This window comes from Oryctolagus cuniculus, chromosome X (assembly GCF_051225735.1).
Source record: "Oryctolagus cuniculus isolate XC-2025 breed Fujian yellow rabbit chromosome X, ASM5122573v1, whole genome shotgun sequence".
Taxonomy (NCBI): domain Eukaryota; kingdom Metazoa; phylum Chordata; class Mammalia; order Lagomorpha; family Leporidae; genus Oryctolagus; species Oryctolagus cuniculus.
The window spans coordinates 49,323,010-49,346,173 of NC_142888.1; the positions used below are offsets into that span (position 1 = coordinate 49,323,010).

The following is a 23,164-nucleotide window of genomic DNA, read 5'->3' on the forward strand; positions in this document are numbered from 1 at the left end:
GCATCCTTGAGGACTGTACATGATGGCTCAGATGCTGAGTCCCTGACCCCATATGAGAGAGCTAGATTAAGTTCCTAGCTCCGGGCTTCGGCTTGGCTCAGCCCCAGCTGTTGCAGCCATTTGGGGGAGTGAACCAGCAGGTGCAAGGTCTCAGTCTCTCTTCTTTTCACTTTCTCTTTCTCTCTCTCTTTCTCAATGATGAATTAATTAAAAGTTAAGTGTGCAATTCTTTCTCCCTTTGTACATCCTGGACGTTTATGAAAAATTGGTTTTATTTCTTTAAAAGTTTGGTAGAATTTACCAAAGAAGTCATCTAGATTTGGAGTCTTGTTGGAAGGTTTTCAACAACAAATGCAGGCACAGAAGTATTCAGATTATCCATTTCTTCTTCATCGAGCTTTGGTAGCTTTTGTCTTGCAAGGAATTTATTTATTTTGCTAAGTTGCCAAATTTATGGGCACAGAGAGGGTTGTTTAACTTAGATGGCTGCCTCCCATATCTGACTACCTGATTTCAATTCCAGGTTTGAGCTCCTGGTTCCATCTTCCTCCTAATGTAGATTCTGGGAAGCAGTGGTGATAGCTCAAGTAATTGAGTTTCTACCATCCATGTGGGAGATCTGGATTGTGTTCCGAGCTCCCAGCTTCAGCCCTAGCCCCAGCACAGCCCTGGGGACATTGTGGGCATTTGGGAAGTGAACCAGCAGCTGGGAGTGTTCTCTCTCAGTCTCTGTCTCTGTCTCTCTCTCTCTCTAACAAATAAATAAAATATATTTTTAATATTCTCTTATATTTTTTAATTCCTGTATGGTTAAGAATGATGCTTCTATTTTATTTCAAATATTCATAATTTATGTCTTCTTTCCTGCTTCTGTGATCCATGTGGCTATAGTCATATCAGTTTTATTGATCTTTTAATAGGAACAGCTTTTGGTTTAATTAAAAACAGGCAAATAACAGACACAAACAATTTCATTGCTTTCTGCTTTTATCTATTTCATTTTTTCTCCTCATTTTAGCTTTAATTTGCTCTTATTCCTCTAGTGTTTTAAATTGGGAGCTGAGATTATTAATTTTGGTCTGTTATTTTTTCTAATGTAAACATTTGATGCTGTCATTTTCCCTGTCAACACTGCCTTAACTACATCCCAGAAATTTTAATATGTTGAATTTTCATCTTCATTTGGTTAAAAATATTTTACACTTTTCTTTGAGAATTCTTTTCAGACTCATGGATTATTTTAGGAGTGGTTTTAATTTCGAAGGATTTGTGAATTTTGAGAATATTTTATGTTATTCATTTCTAGTTTAATTCCATTGTAGTTAGAACATTTGTTTGTATGATTTCAATTCTTAAAAAGCTTTGTCACATCCATTAGGATGGATATTATTAAAATAACCACAAAAAATAGCATATTGGTGAGGATGTAGATAAATAGGAACCCTTATACACTGTTGGTGGAATGGTGAAATTATACAACCCATATAGAAAACAAAATGGAGATTCCTCAAAAAATTATTTTTTTTTTTGACAGGCAGAGTGGACAGTGAGAGAGAGAGACAGAGAGAAAGGTCTTCCTTTGTCGTCGGTTCACCCTCCAATGGCCGCCGCGGCTGGCGCGCTGCGGCCTGCGCACTGCGGCCTGCGCACTGCGCTGATCCGAAGCCAGGAGCCAGGTGCTTCTCCTGGTCTCCCATGGGGTGCAGGGCCCAAACACTTGGGCCATCCTCCACTGCACTCCCTGGCCACAGCAGGGGGCTGGCCTGGAAGAGGGGCAACCGGGACAGAATCCGGCGCCCAGACTGGGACTAGAACCTGGTGTGCTGGTGCCGCAGGTGGAGGATTAGCCTATTGATCCATGGTGCTGGCCAAAAAATTAAAAATTGATCTACCATGTAGTCTAGCAATTCTACTTCTGGGTATATGTCCAAAAGTATTGAAAGCAGCGTTCAAAGATATATTGCCCATCCATGTTCATAGCAGTGCTATTTGCAATAGCCAAGCACTAGAAACTTCGCAAATGTCCATTGACAGATGAGTAGATGAATAATATAGTACATATACAGATAATGGAATATTATACAGCCCTAACAATGACAAAAAGCCTGTCACATGCTATAACATAGATGGGCCTTGAAAATATTATGCTAAGCAAGAGAATCCAATCACAAAATGTCAAAGATTGTATGATTTCATTTACATGAATTATTTAAAGTAGTCAGAGTCATAAAAACCAAAAGCAGATGGTTTTTTCCAGGGACTAGGGAGAGAGAGAAAAGGAGAAATGTTTAGTGAGTGGTGTTTTAGATTTTCAAGATGAGAAAGTTCTGGAGTTATATTTTACAGCAATATGAATATATCTAACACTGCTGAACTGTACACTTAAAATGATTATGATGCTCAATTTTATGTGTTTTTAACTACAATCAAACAAAAATGTATTTGAGTTTAACCAGAACATAGTCTAACTTGGTGGGCATTCCTTGAGTGCTTATGAAGACTGTATTCTGTTCATGCTGAGTAGAATGTTCTGTAAATGCCAATTAAGTGAAGTTGGTTAATAGTGTTGTATGGTTCTGTACCTTTACTGATCTTCTCTGTCTACTTATTTTACTGAAGAGAAGAGTGTTAAAATCTCCAGCTATAACTGTCAGTTTCCCTACTTATCCTTTTCAGTCCCATCAGTTTTACTATATGTATTCTGAAGCTCTGTTGTTAGTTGCATACATAGTCAACATTGCTATGACTTCTTGATGAATTTATTCTTTTACATTATGTAATTGTCTATATTTATCCCTGGTAGTATTCCTTGTTCTGGAGTTTACTGTATCTTATATTAATATAGTCACTTTGGCTTTATTTGGATTAGAGTTTGCATGGTATATAGCTTTCTTTATTTTGAATTCATGTTGATCTTCATATTTAATGTGAGTTTCTTATAAGCAACATGTAGTTTTTTATCATTTTGATCATTTATGTATTTTATTAGGAATGTTTAATATTTTACATTCATTGTAATTATTGATATGGTTGAATTTTGTTCTAACATTTTATTATTTATTTTCTTATTATTTCCTTTAGCCTTTGGTCCTGTTTCTTAATTTTTGGTTTCTTTTTGTAATATTAGCTTGTAATGGCCCATTTCAACTTATATATTTGTGTTTTTGCCATATGTTATGTTTGTTTCTTGGCAGCTGCTCTTTGGATTACAATCCATATACCTAATATTGTATAATCTGTTTTGAGTTAATATTGTACCACTTCAGTAAAATATAGAAGCCTTGCAACCATATGGATTCTTTTATTCTGCTCCATTTACCTTTCTAATTCTTGCAAGTGTTAAATTGACATGCATGGAAAATTCTACATACTGTATCATAAGTTTTTCTTCTAACAGTCACCCATTTAAAAAAACTTGAATATACTTTTTCCATATTTTCTAGATTTTTACTCTTTCTGTTGCTTTTCTGTCACTCTTAACAATTTGTTTCCTTCCTCATTTTTCTTCACCTAGAAGAATTTGTTTAGAGAATATCAGCTGATACTAAATTCTGTTAATTTTCCTTCACATGAAAATGTCTTTATTTCATCTTAATTTCTGAAGGCAATTTCACTGTATATAAAAGTCTTGGATGACAGACTTTATGCTTTACTACTGCCTTTTGACTCCCATCCGCTGGTTTATTCCCCAAATGGCAGCAATAGCCGGAGCTGGGCCGATCCAAAGCCAGGAACCAGGAGCCTCCTCTGATTCTCCCACGCAGGTGCAGGGTCCCAAGGACTTGGGCCATCTTCTACTGCTTTCCCAGGCCATAGCAGAGAGCTAGATTGGAAGCGGAACAGCTGGGACTTGAACCGGCGCCCATATAGGATACCGGCACTGCAGATGGTGGCTTTACCCTTTCGCCACAGCACCAGTCCCTCCAATGGCTTCTTATGAAAAATGGTTCTCTGATTGTTACCTTGTATGTAATATGTGATTTTTAAGAGCCACTATCAAGATTAAAAAAAAGCAAAACTTTGGCTTTCAGATTTTTGCTTATGATGTACCTGGCTATACTTTTCTTTGAGTTTATCATTTTTGAGGTTAGCTGAGTTTCTTGAACATGTAAACATGTCTCTCATCAAATTTAAAAACGTTTCAATCATTATACCTTCAAATATGAGGGTACTTCAAAAAGATCACGGAAAAATGGAATTAAAATATTGGTTTATTTTGGTACAAAAAGTTTGAAAATCCATGCATGATTTTGTTCATAATGCACATTTTCTATGAACACTTTGAAAATCCTTTGTGTATTATTTTTCTACAGTCATTTCTTTTTCTTCCCCCTCCTTTCCATGTCATTTTTGTAATTTAGAATATTGGATACAGTTCCACAGGTCTTTGAGTATTTTAAAATTTGTGTTCCTTTCTGTTATTCTTACTGGTTAATTTCTATGCATCTAAAGTTCAGTGACTTTGTTATATCATTTCCATTTTAGTGCTCAGCCCATTGAGCAATTTTCTATACTTTCAGACTGTACATTTTTCACGTTTCAAGTTTGAATTTGTTTCTTTTATATAGTTTCAATTTTCCTGCTGAAACTACAGTCTTTGCATTCATTTTAAGTATGTTTTCCTTTATGACCTGAAGCATAATTCTAATATCTGTTAGTTTTCTGTCACTGCATAACAAATTGCATATACTGAACAGCTTAAAACAAAACATGTTTTTTACCTCCCATTTCCATGAATCAGGAGTCTAGTGGTGGCCTACCTATTCAGGGTCCCATAAGGCTTTAATCAAGGTGTTCTCTGGGTTGCATTTTTCATGTGGAGTTGGGATCCTCTTCCGAGTTTACAAGGTTTTTGGAAGGATTCAGCTCCTTGCAACTGAAGGACTGAGATCCTCAGCTACTAGAAGCTGCCTGCATTTCCCTGCCACATGTCTATCTCCAAAAGCAGTTCATGTCATAGCAACTTGCTCCTTCCAAGTCAGCAAATAATCTCTCACTCACTCTCCAATCTGCTAAAACAGAGTCTTCTTTAGCTTTAAATATTTTATTATTTTTGACAATCGACAGACAGCAGGATGTTTTGAACAAAGTCTTAATAGAACAATCACTGGAGTGACACCCCGTTATCTTTGCCATAGAAGGGGAGTAACATTCTATCATCTTTGCTATATTCTATTGGTAAGAAACAAGTCAGGTCCTGCCTGCACTCAAAAAGAGAGATTACACAAAGCTATGACTACTATATAGCAAGAAATCATTGATAAGTCAACTTAGTCTGTTTTCAGGTATTTGATAATTCCAACAATAATAAGCCGCTTTCAGGTGTTTTATAATTCCAACATCTGGGTCATATATGGTATGGTATCTGTGACTGGCTTTTCCTTCAAGGCTTTTCTGGTTCTCAACATTTTCCTGGTTTTTCACAGGTTGAGTAATTTTGATTGTATCCTGGGAATTGTGATTGTTAATGCTGTGTAAACTGTGGGTCACATTGTAATTCTCTAAATTTTTATAAGGCAATCGACCAAGTTAGATTCAGACCACAAGTTCTGTCTTGCCATCTGAGTTGGGGTTCTACTTTCAGTTCAGCTTTCCAAATTGTTAGTTTTCTGCTTTATTTCTGTTCTGTGCATACGCCATTTAGTTTTTGTCTAAGTACTGGATAGTAGTTTGAATCTTACTTCTTTTACCCAAGCTTTTGTAATGATCCTTTGGATTGGTTTCGTGTATGCACATCTTAGCTATGAGTGTAGGACTTGTGTAGATTCATACACAGAATAAGGAATCACAGTCTCTAGCACTTTGCTCTCCAGAATTTTCTTTGTGAGCCCACTCTAGAGGCCATAGTGCCCTCTTTCCTAGTTTCTCTAGCCAGAAACACAGCGTATCCCTTGGACTTTTAATTGCTCATGTTGCCATCATTGTCATATAATTCCATGACTAGTGCTAACTCCTTGGGCAAAGCAACTAGAGAAAATGGAAAAAAAAAAGACAGAAACAAAACAGGGTTACTTCACACACTCTTTGGCTCACAGGAGGCTCTTGCTTACCTAAATTTTCATCAGTCATGCCACTCTTCTCCCACACAGCTCTACAATAATGTCCATCTCACAGAAAATCTGCAAGAGGAAAAAAAAATATGGGACCCTCACTTTCCCTAAATTTAACTCCCCTTCACAATCTACTTGCTTTGGTTACTTGTCAGTGTCTTCCAATAATTGACTTTCATATTTTGTTCAGAATCTGTAGTTGTATCAACAGGAGATATAGGATATAGGAGTAAACAGTGAGTTTACTCCATCTTGATGAGACTTGGAACTCGTTTTAGTTGTAAACTGTGTATTTATGTTTAAAGTGGGCTTCTTATAGACAGTATGTAGTTGACTTGTTTTTCTTCTTTATCCAATCAAACAATCTGGCTTTTAATCTCCGTGTTAGACAAATTTCACTTATTATAATTATTGTTATGTTTAAATTTAAGTCTACAGTTTTGCTATTTTTACTTTGTTCATCTTCAATCCAGGTCTTTGTTTCTCTTTTCTTGCCTTCTTTCGGAGGAATGAAACTATTTTATGATTTTAAATGATCTCCACTATTATTATCTACTCTTCCTTTTTGTATGTGGTTATGTCAAGTAGCACTTAACACAATCTACCTTAAAATATTATATATTACTTCACATGTAGGATAAAAACCATACTGTGATATACTTTCATTTTGTCTCTCCATTCCTTTGTGCTAGTGTCATATATTTAGCTTCTACATATGCTAAAACCTTCACTATATTGTTATTAGTTTTGCTTTAAAGAGTTGTTTGCTTATCTTTTAAGGATAGTTTACCGGCCGGCGCCGCAACTCAATAGGCTAATCCTCCACCTGCGGCGCCAGCACACCGGGTTCTAGTCCCGGTCAGGGCGCCGGATTCTGTCCCGGTTGCTCCTCTTCCAGTCCAGCTCTCTCCTGTGGCCCGGGAATGCAGTGGAGGGTGGCCCAAGTGCTTGGGCCCTGCCCCCCGTGGGAGACCAGGATAAGCACCTGGCTCCTGGCTTCGGATCAGCGCGGTGCGCCGGCCGCAGAGCGCTGGCCACAGCGGCCATTGGAGGGTGAACCAAGGGTAAAGGAAGACCTTTCTCTCTGTCTCTCTCTCTCACTGTCCACTCTGCCTGTTAAAAAAAAAAAAAGGATAGTTTAACAATCATGGAACTTTTTATTATTTTTTAAAGATTTATTAACTATTTAAAAAGCAAGTATCAGTGTGTGTGTGTGTGTGTGTGTGTGAGAGAGAGAGAGAGAGAGAGAGAGAGAGAGAGAAAGAGAGAGAGAGAGATCTTCTATCCACTGGTTTACTCCCTAAAGGACTGCAACTGCCTGGGCTGAAGCCAGGAGCCTGGAACTCCATTTGTACCTCCCACATGGGTGGCAGAGGCCCAAGCACTTGAGCCATCCTCCACTGCTTTCCCAGGCCCATTGGCAGAGAGCTAGATTGGAAGCAGAGCAGCTGGGACTGGAACGGGAGCTCATATGGGATATAGCATCAAAGGCACGCTTTAATTTTTTGAGAGAGTGTGTGCGCTCCCTTCCAAGGGTTCACTTACAAAATGTCTGTAATGGCCAGGGCTGGAGCTATGAGCTTTTGTTTACCTGAAAAATTCTTTATTTAGCAGTCAATTTTGAAAGGCAGTTTCACTAGGTAAAGTATTCCAGACAGATTTGTCTTTCTGCACATCAAAGAGATCACACCAATGTCTTCTGCATAGTGTGGTTTCTGATCATAGGACTGTAATCATTCTTACCTTTGTTCCTGTAAATAATATGCCTTTAATGTGGGTGCTTTTAGCATTTTCTACTTATCATTAATTTAAAGGAATTAAATTATGGTGTGGTTTAATATGGTTTTGTTTGTCTTTATGTTACTTGAGGTTTGTTGACTTTCTTGAATTATCAGGCTTATCATTTTCAATAAATTGGTACATTTAGGCCATATCTCTCTCTCTCTCTCTCCTTCTTGGAGGCCAGTGCTTAGTTTATTCTTTTATTTTTAAATTTATTCTCCTTCGGTTTCATTTTAGATGATTTCTACTGCTTAACTTCAAGTTTACTGATGTCTTTCTGCAGTATCTAATCTGTTAATTTCATTCAGTACTCTTTTTTAGATATAATATTTTAAATCTCAGGCATTCCATTTTTTTACTTCTATAGTCAGTAGTGATATTCCTATTACTTTCTTGATTTCAGTAATTTGATTCTCTATCTGTTGTGCTTGCCCAGTTTGGTTAAATATTTCCCATTTTTGTAGATCTTTTCATAAACGTAATTTTGAATTTTTTGGATTTTTTTCTTTTCTTTTTCTGTTTTTTATTTCATTAACCTCTGTTATAATCTTTACTGTTTCCTTTCTTCTGCTTACTTTGGGTTTAATTTACACTTTTTCTAGTATATTAAGATAGAAAGTTACTGATATGAAACATTCTGGTTTTTTTTTTTTTTTAAGATTTGTTTTCTTTATTTGAAAGACAGTTACAGAGAAAGGTAGAGAGAGAGAGGCTTTCCATCCGATGGTTCACTCCCCAGATAGCCGCTTCAGCCAGAGCTGCGCTGATCCAAAGCTAGGAGCCAGGAGATTCTTCCAGGTCTCCCATGCAGGTGCAGGGGCCCAAGTACTTGGGCCATTTTCTACTGCTTTCCCAGGCCATGGCAGAGAGCTGGATCAGAAGAGGAGCGGCTGGGACTCGAACCAGCTCCCATATGGGATGCTGGTGTTTCAGGCCAGGGCTTCAACCTGGTACACCACAATGCCGGCCCCTGAAATGTTCTGTTTTAATGGATACATCTAAAGGTATAAATTTCCCTCTAAACACTATTTTACCTGAATCCTATAAATCTTGATATGTCATGCCTTCATTTTTATTCATCTCAAAATATCCTCTAATTTCTATTGTGTTTTCTTCATTGACCCATTGATCACTTCAGAATATGTTTAATTTCCACAGTGTTTAAAATATTTATTTTATTAGAAAGTCCGAGTTACAGAGAGAAAGGGAGAGACACAGAGAGAGGTCTTCCATTTACTGGTTCACTTCCCAAATTGCCACAATAGCTGGAGTTGCTCTGAAGGCTCTTCCAGGTCTCCTAGATGGCTGCAGGGGCCCAAGCACTTGGACCATCCTCTGCTGCTTTCTCAGGTACATTAGCAGGGAGCTGGATTGGAAGTGGAGCAACCAGGACTCAAATCAGCACCCATATGGAATGCCAGCACTACAAGCAGTGGCTTAACCCACTAAGCCACAGCATCGGCCCCATAATTTTTTAATTCCACAATTTATTTCTGTTGCTGATTGTTAATTTCTTTCCATTGCAGTGAAAAAACAAACTTAGTGTAATTTGTTCACTTATAAATTTGTTGAGGCTTGTCTTACTGCTTAGCATATCTAACCTAGAAAATGTTACATGTGTGCTTGTTGTTCGATGGCGTGTAATATCAATGTCAGTTGGGTCTATTTGGTTTACATATTTTTTTAAAGATTTACTTATTCATTTGAAAGGCAGAGATACAAAGAGAGAAGGAGAGAGAGAGAGAGAAAGAGAGAGAGAGAGAGATCCTCCATCCATTGGTTTATTCCTCAAATGGCCACAATGGCCGCAGCTGGGCCAATCCGAAGCCAGGAGCCAGGAGTTTCTTCGGGATCTCCCATGTGGGTGCAGGGGCGCATGCACTTGGGCCATCTTCCATTGCTTTCCCAGGCATATTAAGCAGGGAGCTGGATGGGAAGTGAAGTAGCAGGGACTTGAACCAGCACCCATATGGGATGCAGGTGCCACAGACTGAGGCTTAACCTCAGTTTATAGTTTTGTTCAAGTCTTCTGTATCCTTGTTAGTCTTCTGCGCACTTGTTTTATTCATCATTAAAAGTAATATAATGAGGCCAGCGCTGCGGCTCAATAGGCTAATCCTCCACCTGCGGCGCCGGCACACCGGGTTCTAGTCCCGGTCGGGGCGCCGGATTCTGTCCCGGTTGCCCCTCTTCCAGGCCAGCTCTCTGCTATGGCCCAGGAGTGCAGTGGAGGATGGCCCAAGTGCTTGGGCCCTGCACCCGCATGGGAAACCAGGAGAAGCACCTGGCTCCTGGCTTCAGATCAGCACAGTGCACCGGCCGCAGAGCGCTGGCTGCAGCGGCCATTGGGGGGTGAACCAAGGGTAAAGGAAGACCTTTCTCTCTGTCTCTCTCTCTCACTGTCCACTCTGTCTGTCAAAAAAAAAAAAAAGCAATATAATGAAAGCTCCAGCTACTGTTCAATTGTCTATTTTCCTCTTCAGTTCTGTTGGATTTTGTTTCATGTCTTTTGTGGTCTGTTTTTCATACATGCTATATCTTACAGATGGGTTGATCCTTTTATCATTGTACAATGTCCCTGTTTATCTCTAATAATTTTTTGACTTAAATTCTATTTTGTTTGTTATTAGTATTTCCACTCCAACTTGCATACGGTTGTTGTTTACATAACTTTTCCCATTCTTTTACTTTCAACCAATTTGTATTAAATCTGAAGTCTATATCATGTAGACAGTATATAGTTGAATCTTATTGTTATTATAGCCTGAAAATCTGACACTTCTGACTGGATTATTTAATTTTGGCATATTTAATATTATTAGTAGTATAGTTGTTTTTACATCTTCAACTTTGTGATTTTCTATCTCTTTTGCCTTTTTTATTTATCTATTTGTCCTGATTCATTTTGAATTAAGTAAATGTTTTATAGTATAACATTTTAGTTCCTTATATATATTTTTCACTATATATTTTAGTTATTTTCCTAGTGGTTGCTGTAGGGCTTACTATATACATCTTAATGTGTCATAGTGAAGTTCATGATTTTAATAGTGTAATACCATAAGATATAGGCATTTTACTCCTAGATAGCTCTATTTCCACTTTTCTTTTTTGTCTATTATTGTTATACATATTACATCTATTATTAACTGATAAGAACAGATACTACACTTGATCTTAGTCAAAAGGCCAAGAAGCAATCATATTGCATCTATACATATAATACAAACCCAGCAATAAAGTATTATGCTTATTACCTTAGATATTTTATATATTTTAGAGAAGCTGAGAGAATGAAGAACAAGTATATATTTATAGAGTTCATTATATTAACCTTCCTTTTGCCATTCCTGGTTCTCTTCAATTTTTTTCCTGTATATTTAAGTTACCATCTGGTGTCACTTCCTTACCTCAATATAGCTTGTTCTCACCCACCTCCCTGGTGCTGTTTTGCCAAATAAATGTATTTCTATATATTGTATGCCCAGAAATTAAATTATATACATATTTTTCATACAATTAAGTTATTCCAAAGCAGAAAGGAGAAAAAATATGTTTCACAATATTTTATGATTTTATAATTACCTTTACAAGTGATCTGTTATTTTCTTGTATACAAGGGATCAAATTATCATCAAGGCTCACTTTCAGCATGAGGAATTTTCTTTAACATTTATTAATAATGCAGGTTTGCTACCAACACATTATCTGTCTTTATCTTAGAATGTCTTTATTTCACATTCATATTTGAAACATAATTTTTCTAGAGAAAAGATTCTTAGTTGGCTGATGCTGTTTGTTTCCATTTCATAACTTTGAAGACATCAGCTTACTCTGTTTTGGTTTCCATTGTCTCTGATGGGAAATCAGCTGTTAAACTCTTTGTGTTCCCTTGTATGTGATGAGTATTATCTCTTGGCTGATTTCAAGATGTTTAACTCTGTCTTTCAACATTTTTGCTATGATGTGTCTGGGTATAGATCTCATTGCCTTTGTCTTACTTGGAGTTCTGCTGGTTCACTACCTAAATGACTGTAATGGCCAGGGCTGGGCCAGTCTGAAGCCAGGAGCCAGAAGTTTCATCTGAGTCTCCCATGTGAGTGCAATGCCCCAAACATTTGGGCCATCCTCTGCTGCTTTCCCAAATGCATTAACAGGGACCTGGATTGCAAGTGGAGCAGCCAGGACTTGAACTGGCACCCAAATGGGATGCCAGCATCATGGATGGCAGCTTAACCTGCTGTGCTACATCGCTGACCCCTGAGCTTTTTTTTTTTTACGTGTAAGTTGATGTTTTACACAAATTTGGAAAGCTGTCAGCCCATTATTTCTTTTAATGTTTGTTTATACCCATTTCTCTCTCCTTCTGTTTCTCTATTATGTGTATATTGGCATGTTTAAAGAAATCATGCATTGTTCAGAGACTTTGTTAATTTCTCTTATTGCTCGACCCTCATTCTTTGTATCACATAATCTGCTAATTTTTCTTTAAGTTTGTTAATACTTTCTTCTGTCTGTCAAATCTACTGTTGAGTCTAATGATTTTTTTCATTTTAGTTATTTGTTATTGTGTTTCTCAACTCTGGGATATATATTATACACACACACATACATATATATATATATATTCTCTTTATTGAGATTTTGTATTGATGAGGCATTAATCATGGTTTCTTTTAAATCTTTTTAAAAAAGAAAAAGATCTATTTATTTATTTGAAAGGCAAAGTTAGAGAGAGAGAGAGAGAGAGAGAGAGAGAGAGAGAGAGATCTTCTACCCACTGTTTCACACTCCAAATGCCTACAACAGCTTGGGCTGGGCCAGGACATAGCCAGGATCCTAGAACTCCATCTGGGTCTGTCATATGGGTGGTAGGGACCCACCATCTCAGGAGCATTAGCAGGGAACTGGGTTAGAAGTAGAATATCTGGGACTTGAACTGGTGCTCATATGGGGTGCCAGTGTTGTGGGGAGCAGCTTAATCTGTTGTACCACAACGCCAGCCGCAGTTTCCTTTAATTTTTGGGATACATTTATAATATCTGCTCTGAAGACTTTGTTTGCTAAATCTAATAACAGCTTTCTCACAGATAGTTTATCTTGCCTACTTCTTAAAAGCCGCATGTATGTCACACTTTACTGAATCTTTGCCTGTATTATAATTTTGTTGAAAATTGGATATTTTAGATAATATATTATAACAAGCTAGACACTGATTAACACCACCATCCCCTCCCCAGTCCAATTTATTGTTATTGTTGTTTGTTGCTTATTTGTTTAGTGACTTAGATGTACTATCAGTGAAGTCTGTTTTTCCCACAGTGTAAAACCTCTGATGTTTCCTCAGAAGGCATAAGGTTTGGCACATACACAGTCACATTTAAATGGTAGTGGTTTTGACTCTCTCTTTTCTCTGATCTATTAAGTTGTATTTTTCTATTGGTATCATGCATGGTCAGCTACTAGCCACCATGGGCTGCCAACTACTTTTTTTAATTATTTATTTATTTATTTTATTTTTTGCCAGGCAGAGTTAAACAGTGAGAGACAGAGAAAAAGTTATAGACAGTGAGAGAGAGACAGAGAAAAAGGTCTTTCTTCCGTTGGTTCACTCCCCAATGGCCACTACAGCTGGCGCTGCGCTGATCTGAAGCCAGGAGCCGGGTGCTTCCTCCTGGTCTCCCATGCAGGTGCAGGGACCCAAGCACTTGGAACATCCTCCACTGCCTTCCCGGGCCACAGCAGAGAGCTGGACTGGAAGAGGAGCAGCCGGGACTAGTACCTGGCACCCCAACCGGGAATAGAACCCAGGGTGCCAGCACCGCAGGCGGAGGATTAGCCAAGTGAGCCATGGCGCCAGCCACCAACTACTTCTTATATTGTTTTTTAGCAGTATTTGGGGGCATAAATCACTCCATCTGACCCAATTAAATTTAGTCCTCTTTGCACAGGTATCTTTTTAAAAGATTCATGCATTCATTCATAAGGCAGAGCATCAAAGAGAGCGGGAGAGCCAGAGAGAGATCTTCCATCCTCTAGTTCACTCCCTAAATGGCCACAACAGCCAAGGCTGGACCAGGCCAAAACCAAGAGCTGGGAACTCCATCTGGATCTCCCACATGAGTATCCAGGGCCATCATCTGCTGCCTTCCCAAGTGCATTAGCAGGAAGCAGGATTGGAAGCAGAGCAACTGGGACTTGAATTGGCATTCTGATATGGGATGTCTGTGGCTTAACCCACTGCACCACAAAGCCAGCCCTATCCACAAGTATTCTGAGACCTGTATTTGAGATTTTTCTGACCCTAGAAGGTCTCCTCTTAGATGTATTTTCCTTTGGTTCTCTTCTGTTATGCATTTTGCTGATGTATGGTTTAGCTTGTTGCTGTCATGGAGCAACTAGCCCCTTCTTAAGTATTCATCACCAAAATCTCCATTGTTTTCCATAGCACCCTAGTCTTTGTTTTTAAAGATTTATTTGTTTATTTGAAAGTCAGAGTCACACAGAGAGAAGATGAGGCAGAGAGAGATAGAGAGAGGTCTTCCATGTGCTGGTTCACTCCCCAGATGGCCATAATGACTAGAGCTGTGCTGATCCAAAGCCAGGAGCCAGAAGCCTCTTCCAGGTCTCCCACGTGGGTGCAGGGGCTGAAGGACTTGGACCATCTTCTACTATTTTCCCAGGCCATAGCAGAGAGCTGAATCAAAAGTGGAGCAGCCGGGTCTTGAACCGGCGTCCATATGGGGTGCCAGCACTTCAGGCCAGGGCGTTAACCTGCTGCGCCACAGTGCTGGCCCCAGCACTCTAGTCTTAAACTTCCTCATGCTCTGTTCTAAATAAAATCAGTTTCCTAGGGGAGAGTTATGGAGTCTTCCATTCTTCTTTTTTAAAAAATATTTATTTATTTATTTATTTGAAAGGCAAAGTGACAGAAAAAGAAAGACAGATCCTCCATCCTCTGGTTCACTCCCCAAATGGCCATGACAGTCATATCTGGGTCAGACCAAAACCAGGAGCCAGGAACTCCATCCATGTCTTCTGCATGGGTGGCAGGGGCCCAGGCACTTGGTCTGTCTTCTCTTACCTTCCAGGTACATTAGCAGGGAGCTGGATAAGAAGCAGAGCAGCTGGGACTTGAATCTGCACTTATGAGATGCTGGTGTCACAAGCAGATTAATTTGTTGCACCACAATGCTGTCCCCCAGGTTCTCTGTTCTTATGATCTTCCTGCCCCTGTGGGTGAAAGAGCTGCATGACTCCTCCAGAGCTAGAGATGGTTACCCTTGCAGTTATACCCTTGATTTATTGGTAAGATGGCAGCTTCTGGACTTTCTGACTTTCCTCTCTTAGTATGGAACTTTGCCTTATGAGTGAGCTCAGGTGATGGTGTTGGAAGCCCGGCATTCTTGGCCATCCATTCCCAGGGTAGAGTTTCTGCTATGTAAGTGGTAGCTTTCTAGCTTAGGTCACCAAAGATTAGGGATGGGACTATGGTCTACTTTAACAGAGACCAGGAGGAAGAGGAGGAAGCTAGGCAGCAGGAGTATTGTAAAGATAGGTGGCAGGTTAATTAATGGCTGCTTTACACAGTGATCTGCGATCAAGGAGACCCAGCAGGCCAGTTCACCTCAAATGGCATTGGTTTTCCATGTGGAAAGCCAGGGCTTCAGATGGACACAGAAGTCAGCTTTTGAAGAGCCCTGGAAGCTCTGCCAGCCAAGAGCTGGGTCACTGGAAATGGAACTGCCTTGGTGGTTGAAGGACTCCTGGGTCAGAACTGCAGACCCTATTGGCTCTAAGCTGAAAAAGCCTTTCACTCGGCCCAGCTTCCAAAGTAACCACTGCTGTTGAGGAGACGGCCAAGTAGGGTCAGCAACATTGCAGGCAGAATCGTAAATTTCCTTTAGAGATGCTACCTGCTTTCTCTTCAGGCCAGCTCTCCTTGCAGGCCAGCTAGGTAGTAAAGTGAACTGGGTGCCTTCCCTAAGGAGGTTCACACCTCTCCTATGATGTCTCTTCCATTACCCCATGTGAAGAGGTAGATAAGTCTGGGCCTCATACCTGTCCATGCCTTAAGGCCCACCTGATTATTATCAAGCCCCTTCTATCAGTTTCTATTTGCCTCTCAATGGGAAAACTTCCTCATGGTTTAGATAGCATCTTTATTAGGTCCTCTAATAATGCCCCAGCCCTTTGTTTTAAAGCCCTGTGTATTTAATTATCTTTTTAGATTTGTTTTCTCTAGACTTGAAACAGTGAAATTCTAGATGGTCATGCACATGAAACCTCAGATGGAAGCAGTTTCTGCAAGCTGGCTCTGCCATACCCCTCTAGAGGCCACCTCCTGCTGGAACCCTGTCTTGACTGCAGCTTCCTACTCAGCTTGAAGAAGCCAGAGAGGTCGTTGTCCCATATTCCCTAATAAGAGTTAGTGTCCATTCTTCTGGGGGAGGGAATGTGAGGAGTCAGATGGGTTAATAGGCAGTCAGGTTAGTCCCAGTGGAAACTTAGGGTGCCAAATGCTTGCTTTCCCCAAAAGTTACCTTTAGCAAGGTCAAAAGTGCCTGCTCCATTTCTTAGGAATTTCCAATTATATCATGAGAATAGCAAGGGAGTGGTGATTCCACCCTTCTGAGCTCCCAGTTTGCTATAAAACAAATTAGGTATCCCACCCTTGGATGGCTCTTTGGTTTTATCTTGAGCAGCCAGAGGAAGTAAAAAGGTGCAAATCAGGTCTTTTGATGGGTTTGTCTCATCCTTGTAACTGAATGTCAAGCTGATAAGTTTTTTTTCTTCCCCAAAATTGTGATTAAAAACCCTACTGCCACCAGCCCCTTCAGGTTTTGTGTCTCTTGGGGCCCCCCTCCAGGCCACTCTGGCTGGAGGTCTCAGACTCTAATAAATCTTGTTTTAAAATAATATTAATAATAAAAAACCCAAGTGGTAGCTGGATAGAGGGAGGGGGTCCCAGACCTCAGAGCCATGCCTAACTGGATTAGAGCTTCTAAAACACAGGATTAGGGGTGGGTGAGAAATGTTGGCATTCTGCCCTACTCCACATGACACCATAATCCTAGGCTGCAAACTGGAGGGAGAGGTAGCTTTGTGTTCCTTGATACAATTACCCAGAGTAGAGTTTCTGTCACACTGAGCTGGGAAAATGGGGTGGGAGTGGGCAGCAGAGAATGAATCATGTCTTAAATGCCACAGACTATTACTCTTACCAAAATCTAGTAGTCTTTTTTGAAGAAATGCTTCTTTACTTGATCTATGCCCTTAACACAATTTCCAGAAACTTTTTTTAGAGATTTATACTTTTCTATTATTTTCGTCAATTGTGATGGTTTAGCTGAGTTGAGTCTCTCCAGTGCCTTATACCACTATCCTGCAAGTCATTCCCCTTATTCCCTTTCTGATGGTCTTTTTTTTAACCTCAGCTCTGAGTAGTTCTGTGTCATGAATATGCAGATTGGGTAATCAGCCAAAGACTCAGAGGGATCCCCTTTGTAAATGTCTGAAGCACCTACTCTCTGCAGCTTCATTGTCTCCTGTACTCTCCTCCACAATTTTAAACCAGATTGGTCTATCTTGTCTCTGCCTCTTCAGCTCCATGACATCACTGGGCTCTGAGTTCTCTCTCCTTGCACTGTGACTTAGAAACTTCCTCCATGCAGTAAACTAGAGCAATAATAGGGCTTACCTTGTTTGGTTCTTTTTCCTTGGGGTCACAGTCTTGTGCTACCTGTTGTCTAATATCTGAGAGGAATGTTTGGGTTTTTTTTTTTTTCCCCTGTCATTCCAGGTGTTTAAGGAAGGCAGGTAAATCTGATCCTTTTTTTTTTTTTTGCTAGAAAGTGAGAGTTCCAGTCCAGAGCCCATCTCCTTTCTTTTTATTGATTAATACCTAAAGCTCCAAACTTAAATTCTAGTTCTCCAGTGGTTAAGGCAAGTTACTTAATTTATCTGTGCTTTATGTTTCTGATTTACAAATTCTGGTGTTATGAGGACAAAATGAGTTAGTGTTTCTTAAGTGTTTATAACAGGATATGCCTAATAGAAAGCTGAAATAAGCTTTAGCCGATACTGTTACCACTATCACCCTGCCACCACTCTTATTATTGCTGCTGCTGCTGCTGCTACTGCTACTATCTTCATTTCCCATATACCCTAGGGATATATGGCTACAGATATAGAAGAATATTAGATTATAATATCTAGTAGTTTCTACTAAGTTTTAGACCTACAGCAGTTGTATTTTTGTATGAATGAATTCTTGTTCATTTGTATTAATATACAAACTTAAGACAGTAGACTTTAGAGCTGGGAGCAATCACCAATTTAATTTACTTACTTTGCATATGAGCAAATTAGGCCCATAGAGCTGATTCTCTGGGGTGAGATTACATAACAAGTCCATCTTTGTCTTCCATTAAGTATTCTTGGCATCATGTTATTATACTACTTGGCTTTTCTGTACCTAATGCCCTCTTCTACCAATTTCCAAGTGAAAATTTTGTGATTAATTATAATTGTGTGATTCAAAATTGATATAAAACCAAAGATAATGTTAAGAGTCTATATGAAGACTCAGGGTAGTTCAATCTAGGTAGGTGGATGTGTTCAATACCCAGGCTTTAGCAGAATATCTATGGCCTGTTTCTGTTTTATGAAGAACTGGAAACAGTTAAGGTGACTAATTTTGGAAATGTGTTGCATTTCCATCTGGTCTGAATCAATGAACTTAAACTTCATGCTACATGAGATGGAGACATTTTATAAGACACCCAATTTAGAGATTATTATATAATGTTCCTAGAATCTGCTTTTGGTGTTATACGAGGAATTTAATTATTTATCTGGACACAGGTGATCTGTAATATCAGTAATGTCTAATAAAGCAAGTAAATGCCACTTATTGACTTGAATACTGTGCATTGAGCCCTCAAGCTTTCTTTCTATGATGTTCTCTGTCAGAGCAGTGCATTGGTGGTTTGCTGTTATATTCTTCAGCAGAGAGAGAAGATGTAATAAAACTGACAACCTCTCATTGGACATCTATGTGCCAGACATTAAATGTTAAACCCTTTATATGTATCACTTCATTTACTCCTCACAGAAGCATTTTGAAGAAGGTGTTATATTTTAAAATTTATAGAGAAGGACACAAAAAGGTGAAATATGTCATCCACGATTACATAGCAAACCAGGGGAAGATTTGAAATTCTGACCCAGGGTGTCTGACTCTGAAACCTCATGCTTCCCATGAGATTTATCATTGGAATTAGTGCTTGATTCTTTGGTCATAGCACTGCTATTTAATGAACAGCTCTGAGGCACAAATTCTTAAAGGCAATGTTATAAAGGTAATGTAGTATATTTTTTGCCCACAAGATTAAGAAGGAAAACAAGTAATTAAGCATTGTATGTTATATAAGACTTGGGTGAAAGAAGGCAAGATGCTATAGAAGTAATATAAGATAGACTCCTGAATGGTATCCACCCATTGGTTTTACCAGCCAGTAGGTAGTCTTTGAGAAAACAGAATGTTTTGGCTAAGCAAAAAAACCCCTGTGCTTTAGAGTAGTAAGGTTGATGGGGGTGAATACAGTGCTACCTCTAGTCAGATCCTCACAATGGTGCTTTAAAGTAGATAGTATCATCTCTCATTTTCAGATAAACAACTTGAAACTTAATAACTTGCCTAAAGGCACAAGCTGTTACATTATTGTAGAATTTGCAGCCACCCCCTCCTCCCAACCAGGTATGCCCATGTTATTTCTGTTCTCACCCTCTTCTTCTGTCTCTGCTTCTTCCCCTGATTCTTTCCATCTCCCCCTCTCCCTGAAGCAGGACCCAGGTAGCAGTATTCCTTCTACTAGATTTTTTTTATATCTCTGCTTTCGATTCGGGATTATTTTTCAACAGAATAGAATAGAGAGAAGTTGTATTTTCTTCATCACCTAAGTTTTTTTCACTGGAGTCAGTGAAGAGGCAGGAGTGGAGAACTTAAGTAGTTCTCATGTACTAATTAATATTTCCAGTTTCTATTTGTTACCTTGGGATTCTATCAGCTCATGATAACACTCATTATCTTATGCTGAGCACAAGCTCTTTTTTTTTTTTTTTTTTTTTTTTTTTTTTTTTTTTTTTTTTTTTTTTTTTTTTTTTGACAGGCAGAGTGGACAGTGAGAGAGAGAGACAGAGAGAGAAAGGTCTTCCTTTGCCGTTGGTTCACCCTCCAATGGCCGCCGCTGCAGCCGGCGCACCGTGCTGATCCTGGCAGGAGCCAGGAGCCAGGTGCTTTTCCTGGTCTCCCATGGGGTGCAGGGCCCAAGCACCTGGGCCATCCTCCACTGCACTCCCTGGCCATAGCAGAGAGCTGGCCTGGAAGAGGGGCAACCGGGACAGAATCCGGCGCCCCAACCGGGACTAGAACCCGGTGTGCCGGCGCCGCTAGGTGGAGGATTAGCCTATTGAGCCACGGCGCCGGCTCACAAGCTCTTTTTTAAAAAAACAAAAATATTTGTTTATTTGAAACACAGAGTTACAGAGAGGCAGAACTCCATCCAGGTCTACTATATAGGTGTCAGGGGCCCAAGGCCATAGGCCATCTTCCATCGCTTTCCCAGGTGCATTAGCAAGAAGCTGGATCAGAAGTGGAACACCCAGGACTCGAACTAGTACTCATAAGGGATGCCAGCATTGCAGGTGGCAACTTAGTGCACCACAACCTGATCACAACTTCTGATGAGTAGCTATACATATGTTTTTGATAGATAAAAATCTAAAGAATGGTTAATTAGTACACACTATTTGCTTAGGAGCTTAACCCTTCAAAAATGGGACTCTTGAGAAAATAGAGAAAAAAAAAAACCTTTGGTGAAAATAGAGTTCTGGTTGATACTGTTTGTGATTGGTGATCTTGCCAGCTAATGATGCTGTGTCCTGTCTTTCATTAACTAACCTTTAATCACAGCTATCACAAAGGACAATATAAACACATGGTGCTTTGTTGCACTGACTATAATACATTACTACAAATAGCTTTGACCTCTAAAATCTTTTACTTTGGCTCTTCTGTGCTCTGGAGCATCAAAGCAGTTTTTTCTTTGCTCATTAAGAAGGAAGAGACCCTACAAATAAAATACTAAAAGCCTCACTAATGGGATTGATTTATCTCATCAGTGTTCTAAAATATTGAGTGCCCCAGAAACAGTCATAAAAGCTAAATTATGAAAATCAAGATCTGCCTTTGGACTCCTGTCCCTTTCTCTTTCCTATCTTAGTTTCTCTAGTTCTCTTGCTTTCATTCTGTCTCTTTTGTTCTCTCATTTTTTTCTTTCTCATTCTCTCTCTCTGTTTGCATTGTAGTTGCTTCTCCTTTATCTGAACACTAAGCAGTAATCATGTTTGCTCCAGGTTGCCATGGAAATGTTGCAAGTAGGCCTTTTAAGGAATCTGGTGTGTTCTGTTATTGAAATCACACCCAGATCTTCTAAGCATGGTGATTTAGAGAAAGTTTTCACAAAGAGATTAGTGCTCAAAACTCTGAAGTCCAGGCACCCCTCCTAACTGCAGCTTCTATTCTCCTATACATAGTGTTTTCTTCCATTATATCTGCTTATATATACCTGGATGTGATTTTTATTAAGAAAAAGGGTGGATTTCTTTAGACTTATATTATTCTTTGATTTCTTTCTTTTTTTTAAGCCCACAGAACAGTGACTTCCAACATTCTGTTTTTCAGAGCAGAGGGACTCAAGTCTTGGGCACATAAAACCTGGCGTAGGTGGAAGCAGAAGTGTTTTGGAGTGAGGAGAGAGAGAAGCTTTCACCCCTGCAAGGGGGCCTGCTCATAGGAAATGATGTAGGTTCTCTCTGGTGAAAGGGGTGTTTTTCCTCATTGGTGCACCAAAATAAAAAAGGTTGAAGGGAGGTGCCAGTGTCTAGGTGGTGGGAAGAGAAATGGGTCGTATTTCCCAGGCCTCTAAGAACGGAACAAAGGAAGCACTTGGTACTGCTGCAGCCCCAATGAGAAGGGATTTAATGCTCAATACAGCAATAAAGAGGGGGCAAATTCAGGATGGTATAAGCTTCATTAAGAGGTCTAAACCCCTCTAATTTTTGGGTTAGTTTGTTACTCTTTGTCGAATCTCCATTTTTTGCATCTATAAAATAAGGCTAAAAGAACCTCTCTCATAAAGTTGTTTTGGTGATGAAATGTGTTCTTATTTACAAAGTGCTTAAATCAGTATCCATGTTAATGTGTATTAAATAAGATAAAATAAAGAAGTATTTGGATAAGAGGCTAATCAAACAACTCCAAGGCTGACTCAGAATATAGGGTCTTTGGGTAGAGTAAGCGGGATTGAGAAAACTGGCTGGGAGTTGAGATACTGGTTTTGAGTAGCCAGAATTGGCTCTGAAGTAGTACATAGGAGCTTGTTATGAATTAATGAGTTTCTTCCTGGCTTCAGGACAGGAGCTGATATAAACCTCTTGTGGTCCAGCGATAGGTGAAGAATCCCTAGATTCTCTTGGAACACTGAACTGTATGCAAGTAGTTTGGGTAACTCCTTGTTGACATAAAGTCTAGTAGAATACCATACCAGTCCCCAGAAAGCACTGTATTTACAATGCTAAATATGACAGACTCCAAATGTATCCTTTTAGAAACTGTTTGTCTCACCTAGGTTTCTTTTTCTTTATCTTTTCCATCACAGGGTGGAGGAAGGGAGACTTTCACTTCTGTCAGAAGAATTTTGAAGGTTTTTTTTTTTTTTTAAATCCTTTATCTTAGTTTATCTTTCTCCTGAAGAGGTGGCTTTGAACTCTTTAGTACATACATATAATGCGCGTTTTCCCTGTTAATTGGGACGTTTCCTCCCACTTCCTATTTTGTCCCTTGTATTCCAATCCAAAGGATTTATAATTGCATTCATTATATATTAAAGGAACTACCAAGTAGTTCTTTCTGAGCATTAAATAGCAAAAGTCAGCTTCCATGAATGGATCGGGTTGGTAATTATAAGAGGCACATTTAGCTTATTCCATCTGTGGAGTACAACAGAATGAGGTCCTTTTTAGAGTTACAGGGCTGCATAGGTTTGGAGAGGTCTAATCCATCTTCTTTCCTCTAGGCTCAACTCTACCTAAACCTTTTTGGAAAGATGAATAACTTAATTTTAAAGGGCCTTTGGGAATTAAATTCAATAACCTCCTTCTAAGTCATTCCTGTGTTTAGGACTTTCACTATCAGGACATTTTTTTCCCCTTTTATTCAAGTAAAATCCCATTACAGAAAACAAAGATATTTCTACCCATTCTTAGAT

The 23,164-nt window shown here is 39.3% G+C and overlaps 1 protein-coding gene and 2 pseudogenes across 4 annotated transcripts in view; 2 read left to right on the forward strand and 1 right to left on the reverse strand.

Annotated features, from left to right (window-relative positions):
• Positions 1-23,164, forward strand: part of EDA (ectodysplasin A) — a 358,959-nt gene that overhangs the window by 95,217 nt on the left and 240,578 nt on the right. The window lies entirely within an intron of this gene.
• LOC103351881 (ubiquitin thioesterase OTUB1 pseudogene) overlaps positions 1-23,164 on the forward strand; it is a 45,434-nt pseudogene that overhangs the window by 6,450 nt on the left and 15,820 nt on the right.
• LOC127485079 (U2 spliceosomal RNA) lies at positions 10,941-11,033 on the reverse strand (annotated as a pseudogene).